Genomic DNA, 7961 nt, shown 5'->3' with positions numbered 1-7961 from the left:
GTGGCTCTTGGGTGTTTGCCAGCTTAGTGCATTAGCTCCAGATCCAGCAAACACCTATGAAGAGCAGGTCTCCTGATGGTGACTTTTGTGAGTAGCCCCACACAAGAGAACAGATCAGAATGCATGCGTACTGGTCTTGGAGGTTTACTGATAAATTAAGTATAGACATCTGGACACAGTATAATACTGCCAGTCAGAGGAGTTGCTTGATGCGTGAATTGATAGTGTGGTGAAAGAGCTTGATGCAAGTGTAATGACCAGGCCGAACATTCCCTGCTATCCACCCCCACACGGTGTCCGAGGCCGAAGGAATTATGAAACACACCGGTCTCAGGGATAACAGTTGTTTTTACTTCATCAGGAATGAATAACTTGGATCAAATAAGGAACAGTCTCTCATGGGTCGTCCACGGTAATTACAGTTCACACTGAGATGCTGAGATGTGATTGGGGTCTGGAGCTTTAAGAGCACTGGACAGAGTCTTTTGGTATTTTACAGAGGGAGGTAGACGCAGCAATTAGAGGTTACAGACCTGTACTTGGGGTTATCTCCACAGTGTGTCACGGCACGTGCACAAGTACTTATAGGTGAATGTAGAAACTGTGGTGAATCCTGTCAGAAGTACTTTAGATGTGATGAATCCTGTCTGAAATACTTTAGGTGTGGTGAATCCTGCCAGATAGTCTTAGAATGATTTCTGTACAGGTTAGAGGGAACTCAGGCTTTTAGGCCTGCAAGAAATCTTGCAAGGTATCTTGAGGCTCGTGACCCTTTCTCAGAGTTAATTGTGGCTTTCCAGGAAAGAAAGGTTGGGGATCACTGGTATAGACAATTGGATGTTGTCACTGAGGTCTACATCTAGAATGATGTTTTGTACATTTTTCATGCTCTATACTCCCATACATGGCATTGTTCTTTTTTGTAATTTAGCAATTATGTCAAAAGCTAAAGAGACCTCATCGGCCACTTTTAAGCAAGTATGTTACTCTTCTGTTACATGAGAGATTCTATTTTTTATCATTATTTTTTTTATTTGAGAGTACAAAGTTAGTAATACAAATAAGAGAACTTCTTAGAGATTTTGACCGTCAGGTATGACCATGGGGAGGAACTGATGGCTACACACACAGCACCTGATATGTTAGTGCCCTGGGCAAGACTGTGGGGCTAAAGGAACACCTGCCCTAGTTTAGTATAACACTATCTCAGAATTTGCACATGGACATGGCAGTATAAGACAAGCATCTAATACAAGCTTGTTGGCCTCACAAGAGGACATTAGTGATAGATTAAATCACCACAGCCTGGAGGAGAGCCCGGAGCATGAGAAAGAATATCGCTGAACATTTTAGACAAGGGGGTAGATGGACAGGATAGGCTGAGAGCTGGATATCTGATGCAGCTTTGAATTGCTGTATACAAATTCCCATCAAGACTCTGATGGCAATTAAAAATGAAAAAAAAAGATGGATGCCCAGCAGATTTTATAAAAGGAAAGGAAAAAAAAATAGGACGAATACACCATAATGATAATGAAGGAACTACCCTATACTCTAGAGACAATACATCTAGAGAACAGACTCTACTGAATTATCTGGTACTGAACAAATAACTTGAAGGGATCTACCTTTATATCACCAAAGGAGAGAAAACAAGCTGTCCCCGTCATCAGGAACTTTCCTCTACATAATAATACTAATGAAGGTAACGAGTATCTCACAGAGAGCTCCACGGTCAATAATTAATAAGAAAATAACATCTAGAAACCAATTTATTTAAAAAAACTTAAGAAAATACATTATATGTAACTAAAAAGATCCCAGCCAGCCCAATCATGTATATCCATGTACACCTAAACCTTTCTCTCGCACACTGTCTCTTTTCTATCCCTCTTTTTATATATCATTCACTCTTTCTCCTTCTCTCTATGATTTGCCGCAAAGAAAAAGAAGATAAAATATAATAATATATTTGTATGAGTTTTATGTGGATTTGTACAGTATATGCATTATTATAGGGAATCTGTCATGGAGTTACTTGTCATGAAGGGTTCTAGCAGGAACGTGGGATGCAGTAATGGACTAAGGCAGAGCAAGGGTTAAAGGGGGTTAAATATTACAATGGATACTCAACGCAGGGAAAAGTGGGGAAAAAATAAATTCATTCAATGGGTTGATTCAATAGGGGTGATATAGCGAGAATGATAAGCCGATTCAAGCAGCTAGAAGAACAGTTCAAAAGTAAATAAACTTATCAAACCAGCGACTTTCAGTAGTGGAAGTCCTGGGTGCAGGCGTTGGTGCCAAGTCTGTGGCGCATAAGGTTTATGGCATTGTCCTGAAGGAGGTGTTCTGGATCCTGTCGAAGGTGATGAATCCTTGTGGTCCTGATGAGGGATCATGAGTCCGGAGAAACAAAGGGTGTAGGAAGAAGAAAGTCTCTGCACTGTTCAGGGGTTAACGCGTCACGGCGGTTGTGCGTGAGCTTATCTGGCCTCAGTTCACAGGGGTTGGCCCGGCTTCCTTGCCAGCTAAGGTGCGTGTCTACATTTTCACAAGTGGTGATGGCAGCGGCATCAGCGGTGACAGAGGTGTTAGCGGTGTCTGAACCGCTCTCTTTGTCCGTACCTCTCTTCTTCGTCAGGGAAGAAGGGCATGGCTCTTTGAAACGCATTTGTTTGGCCCCCGCGCTGCATCTTTCTGAGCTTATAACACTCTGTACCTGGTGATGTCACCTGTGGGCGGAGCCTATCTGCAGCGCACAGCTCTGGCAACACGACAAGGAAAATGTCCAACCTTGTCTAATACCAAATAGTTATAACAAACAAAATGTGATGCCGCGCTAAAATGACAGCCGATAACAATGACTGCCCCTTATCTCTGACACACAGATCAAAGCCTGTATAAGAAGCAAAAAGATATCTGGACTCAAACTGAGCACAAAAGAAATAGACGAACGTGCCACAAACAAACGGTATTCCAATCAAAGAGAAAGTGAAAAGATTTGAACACTTCAACAGGAATTTTTAGCGCCAGTGTGACCCTTTTTTCTTTTACCTTTTTACTAGTTTAAAAAAAACTGATGTCAGTGGCTGTCTAGCAGTACGTTTTTTACAGCTATATTGCGGATAAAATCAGTGGCAAAGTCCACATAACCACAGATACATGGATCAGTGAGCACGACTAGGGATGTCACCTCTCCATAACTGCCCACTGAGTAAATGTAGTGGTGTCTGGGAAAGAGGCAGAAGGTGTTCCAACTCATCTCCTAGCACCAAGTAGTATTGATAGATATTTACCTGCCCAGGTTGCCTCAGCCTTCTACTCTGCTTCCTCCACCACCTCCTCATTTGGTCACAGGAAGACCTACACCACCAACTTTACCACAGCCAGGGGGGAATGACTGCAGGCTGTTCTTAAACTCCTCTTTTTGGGGGATAAATCCCACAACATGCAAGTGCTGTGGACGGGGGTCAAACAGCGGACAGATGAGTGGTTGGTGCCACTGAACATCCAGCCCAGCCTGGTGGTGTGTGATAACGGGAAAAGTTTTGTAGAAGCTCTGAGTCTAGCTGGTTTGACGCACATCCCTTGCCTGACACATGCGCTAAACTTGGTGGTGCAGAGCTTCCTGAAAATCTACCTAGACATGTTGGAGCTGCTGCTCAAAGTGCATCCAGTGTGTGGGCACTTTCATCATTCTCACCCTACTGGTGCTCACCTGCCTGCACTGCAGCATCACTTCTGCCTTCCCTCTCACCAGATGATATATAACATACCAACAAGGTGGAACTCCACCTTGCATATGATGGAAAGACTGTGCAAGCAGCAGCAGGCAATAGTGGAATTTCAGCTGCAGCATGCACGGCTAAGTGGCTCTGACGAACAACAACACTTCATCACCAATGATTGAGCCTCCATACGGGATGTGCGTGCTATGTTGCCCTGCTTCGAATATTCCACCAATATGGCCAGCACTGATGAGTGAACAATATAATACCGATAAATTTTGAACACTTTTTTGAGGTTTATATACGAACAAAATGTAATCCAGACCACGGAATACCCTATGGGTGAGCGATATAACAACAATAACATTTTGAACAATCTTTTTGAGGATTATGTAGCAATGAAATGTACTCAAGACCACAGAATAGTTTATGGATGATCAATACAATAATGATAAAAATTGAAAAATTAAAGAATTCTTTTGAGGGGTATACATCAACAAAATGTACTAAAAAAGATGTAATGCTGATAAATTTTGAACAAGTTTTTAAAGAGTTTATATAGCAACTGAATTTACCCAAGAAGATGTAATACATTTTGGATGAGCAATATGATACCGATAAATTTGGAACAAGTTTTTTGAGACTGATATATCACCGAAGAAGATGTAATATCCTATGCATGAGCAATTTAATACCAATATATTTTTTAACAAGTTTTTTGAGGCATTTAAAACAGTGAAATGGACTCAACATGTTTTTGGAGGCTTATATAATATCAAAATGGACTACAGACCACAAAATAGTCTATGAGTGAGCAATATGATAACAATAAAATTTTGAAAAAGTTTTTTGAGGGTTATATACCAACAAAATGTACCCAAGAAAAAATAATTTTGAACAATTCCTTTGAGGCTATGGATGAGCAATATAATGCCGATACATTTTAACAAGTTTTTTTAAGGGTTATATACCAAGGAAATATACTCCAGATCACGGAATAGTCTGTGGGTGATCAATATAATAACGATAAAATTTAGAAAAAGTTTTTGGAGGGTTATATACCAACGAACTGTATCCAAGGAAACATAATTTTGAACAATTTTTTTGAGACTTATATAGCAACGAACTGTACTCAAGAAGATGTAATGCCCTATGGATGAGCAATACAATATCAATAAACTTTAAGCAAGTAGTTTTGAAGGGTTATATACTAACGAAATGTACGCAAGAATATATAAGTCTGTATGGCTGAGAAATGTAACCCAGACAAATTTTTAAACATTTTTTTCAGTCTTAAATATCACAAAAATGTACACCAGAACTTAGAATAGTGTATGGGTAAGAAATCTGAAGAAACAAGCAAAATTTTTGAACGCTTTTTTCTACTGTTATATGACACAAAATGTGTCATAGACATGCAATACCGTTTCGATGAGTAATCTAGTCCTGAACTATTTTTCTACGCTTTCTGTATGTTTTACAAACCACTGTAATGCAACAATACCATGTTAAACTGTATGGATGAGTCATTCAATTCATAACAACCTTTTAAGTGAAAATATTTTGAAAGTGTACTTGATGTACTTAGACAGTCATAGAGGCTTTGCAGAAAATACAAAGCCAGATAGAAAATATGATCCATCCATAGACTTCTGAAAGGCAACAACTGGTGGGTCTCATTAAAATATTGAATATTACAAACATTTTTTTGTGCTGCTGTCATCTGGTGTTGTGGAGAAGTGTGGGGTTATCCAGGCTTTGTTCATTTTTATGATAGTGAGCCTATCTACATTCTCTGTTGAATGGCAAAAGCCCCTGTTTGTAATGACGCCCACCTGTCTGCACTAAAACCTTGCTCTGACAAGACGCTAGTGGTAGAGCGTCACAAGACTTCCAAGGCTAAGAGGGCCAGCGCATGCCAGGCATCCAGCTTTGTGAGACCCAATAGTTGAAAGTCGCAGAGGAATTAGGAAGTACGCTGGTTTGGTCGGTCAAGGTGTTACTTGACCATCTTTACAAACTTTTCCTTGTCTTCTGCTAGCGTTGTCTGATGGGAATTTTTTTGACATATTTTCCACAATGGCCTTATGGTATAGCACCATTTTAGAAGACCTCTCCACCTCAGGAACAATAGATGCAAAGTTTTCCTTGTAGCATGGGTCTAGCAGGATAAACAACCAGTACTCTTTTATGGCCAAGATGAATGGAACGCAAGGGTCACGGGAAAGGCAACCTTACATAAAGTCCACCATATGTGCCAAGCTCCTTACAGCCAACAATTTCCTGTGTCCACCATGATGACGAATCTCCATCTCCTCCTCTCTCTCGTTCTCCTTATTTCCATCCTCAACGACCAGCTCCTGTTCCTTCTCTTCTTCCTTATCAGCATCCACCTCTTCATTATTATCCAAACTGCACTGAGCAGATGAAATAAGGCTGGGCTGGCAACAATCTCTCTGTGTTTTGTCTTCCTACATCCCCACCTGGTTTGAATGCAAATCTTCATGTTTAATTATGAACAGTAGGCACAGAAGCATGATAGTGGCGCTGACTATGGTGCTGACTATGGCATCATCAACACTCCTCAAAGTCTCAGAAAATCAAACAAATATCAGACATTCATGCCCACTCTTTGTTATGTGTGGAGGCTGACCAGAATACTGACAGGCGTGTTGGAGCTGGTACTCAACCACTGGCTTCTTCTGCTCACAATGCCTTGCTAGCATGAGTAGTGTTGAGTTCCAGCACCTGGTGAGGTCGCAAACCAGTTGGTCAAGAGAAAACTTGGCACTCAACTTTTGATGATTATGAAAATTTTAATGCAGTCCAAAATCAACAACGTTTCGGTCCCAGAGTGAACCTTCATCAAGTACTGCAACAAATGTGTATCATATACAATAAGTAAGCGACATATCTCAAATACATGATACTCTGAACATAAACATGAGACAAAAAAATATATAAATGTCAAAACTGAAAATTAATCAACCGCCAATCAGGCATCATATATGTGCTTAAAGTGCAAAAGAGAAGTTGGGAAGGAAAAGAGAGGTATGGGGATACCTACCCGACTGCTCAGTGTGAACACACTCCAATATGTTGGGATAGAAACCAGCCTGAAAATATTAAATAATCAACCTGAGTGGTCATGAATACTAGATTGAGGTAAGTATCTCAGGTAAGTGAACGTACTGTGTAGACTGGGGTGCACCTTCAAGAGGTATAGTTAAATGATCAGTGGGTAAATTGACCCTATGGGGATAAATAAATCGATTGACATACCATATTGAGTGTGAGGGATATGTGTCAGTAATGATTTCAAAGCAATGGTACCAACCAAATTGCTCATTTGTATAAATTGCATCTAATGAGCATCCACTACCATGGGTATCAAAAAATCTGTAAAAGGAAGAGATATGTATGAGCATGTAAATAATAAGTAAAGAGCACTCAAAATTAGTAAAAATCAGTGGTGCTTACTTTCATGGATGGCATAAGGCACTTAAATATGGCCAGATGTATTCAGGAGAAAACGTCCTCTAATAGGATAATGGAAAAGTGTTTAAATCTCTAATATAGGGAAAAGTCTTTACCTATAATGATAATATGTCCAATAAATATAAGAAAAGTTATGTCCAGTTAATGTAAGAGGAAACAACAACATATGGGGGAACTGGAACCAGAGATATGCTCACTTATGTATGGTCTCACTGTGTCCCCAGGCAGTATTAGCATCAGTCCTAAGAAAATAATATGGCCCATTACTGCTACTAGTGGAAAGCGTTATAGGGTTAAATGTATTCAGAAGCACAGTGTATCTTACCAGTGGTGGTTCAGTGGGACGTGTGTCAGGCTCATCAGCACGGTGTCCACGGTGCTGTGGTGAGCTGAAGTGTCTCTGAGACGCTGTATAAATGGGAAAGGGGCGGGACATGCCTGTGTGATCATGCAGGAAGTGTGTCACAAGAAGTGATGTCATTTGCAAGGTTTGTGTTCCAGCAGCCATATTTGAATAGGTGTAAGCTAAATCAGTATGTGAAAACAAGAATTAAGCGCTATGTAACTAGAAACGAGCAATCTATATGGCAGTCGAGCCAGGGGGTAGGAATCCCGAGATTCAGAGGGATGAATCAGGTTAGAGAGTTTTCAAGGCGTGTTCAGTAAAGACGGCTCTGTATGGAAAAAGATATAGGTATTAATACAATGCCCATAAATACAGTTGATGAAAGA

General features: G+C 40.4%; 1 long non-coding RNA gene across 1 annotated transcript in view; it reads right to left on the bottom strand.

The window, feature by feature from the left end:
* Positions 1-6543: 6543 nt before the first annotated feature.
* LOC141070512 (uncharacterized) overlaps positions 6544-7961 on the bottom strand; it is a 92072-nt gene continuing 90654 nt past the window's right edge. Inside the window, exon 3 of the long non-coding RNA XR_012226663.1 lies at positions 6544-7903. This is a non-coding gene — a long non-coding RNA (uncharacterized lncRNA). The remainder of the gene's footprint in view (positions 7904-7961) is intronic.

This window comes from Dendrobates tinctorius, unplaced genomic scaffold (genome assembly GCF_039654945.1).
Source record: "Dendrobates tinctorius isolate UK_male_01 unplaced genomic scaffold, ASM3965494v1 ptg000272l, whole genome shotgun sequence".
Lineage (NCBI taxonomy): Eukaryota > Metazoa > Chordata > Amphibia > Anura > Dendrobatidae > Dendrobates > Dendrobates tinctorius.
Note: the sequence above shows the minus strand (reverse complement) of the source record. Positions and strands in the feature narration are given on the sequence as shown.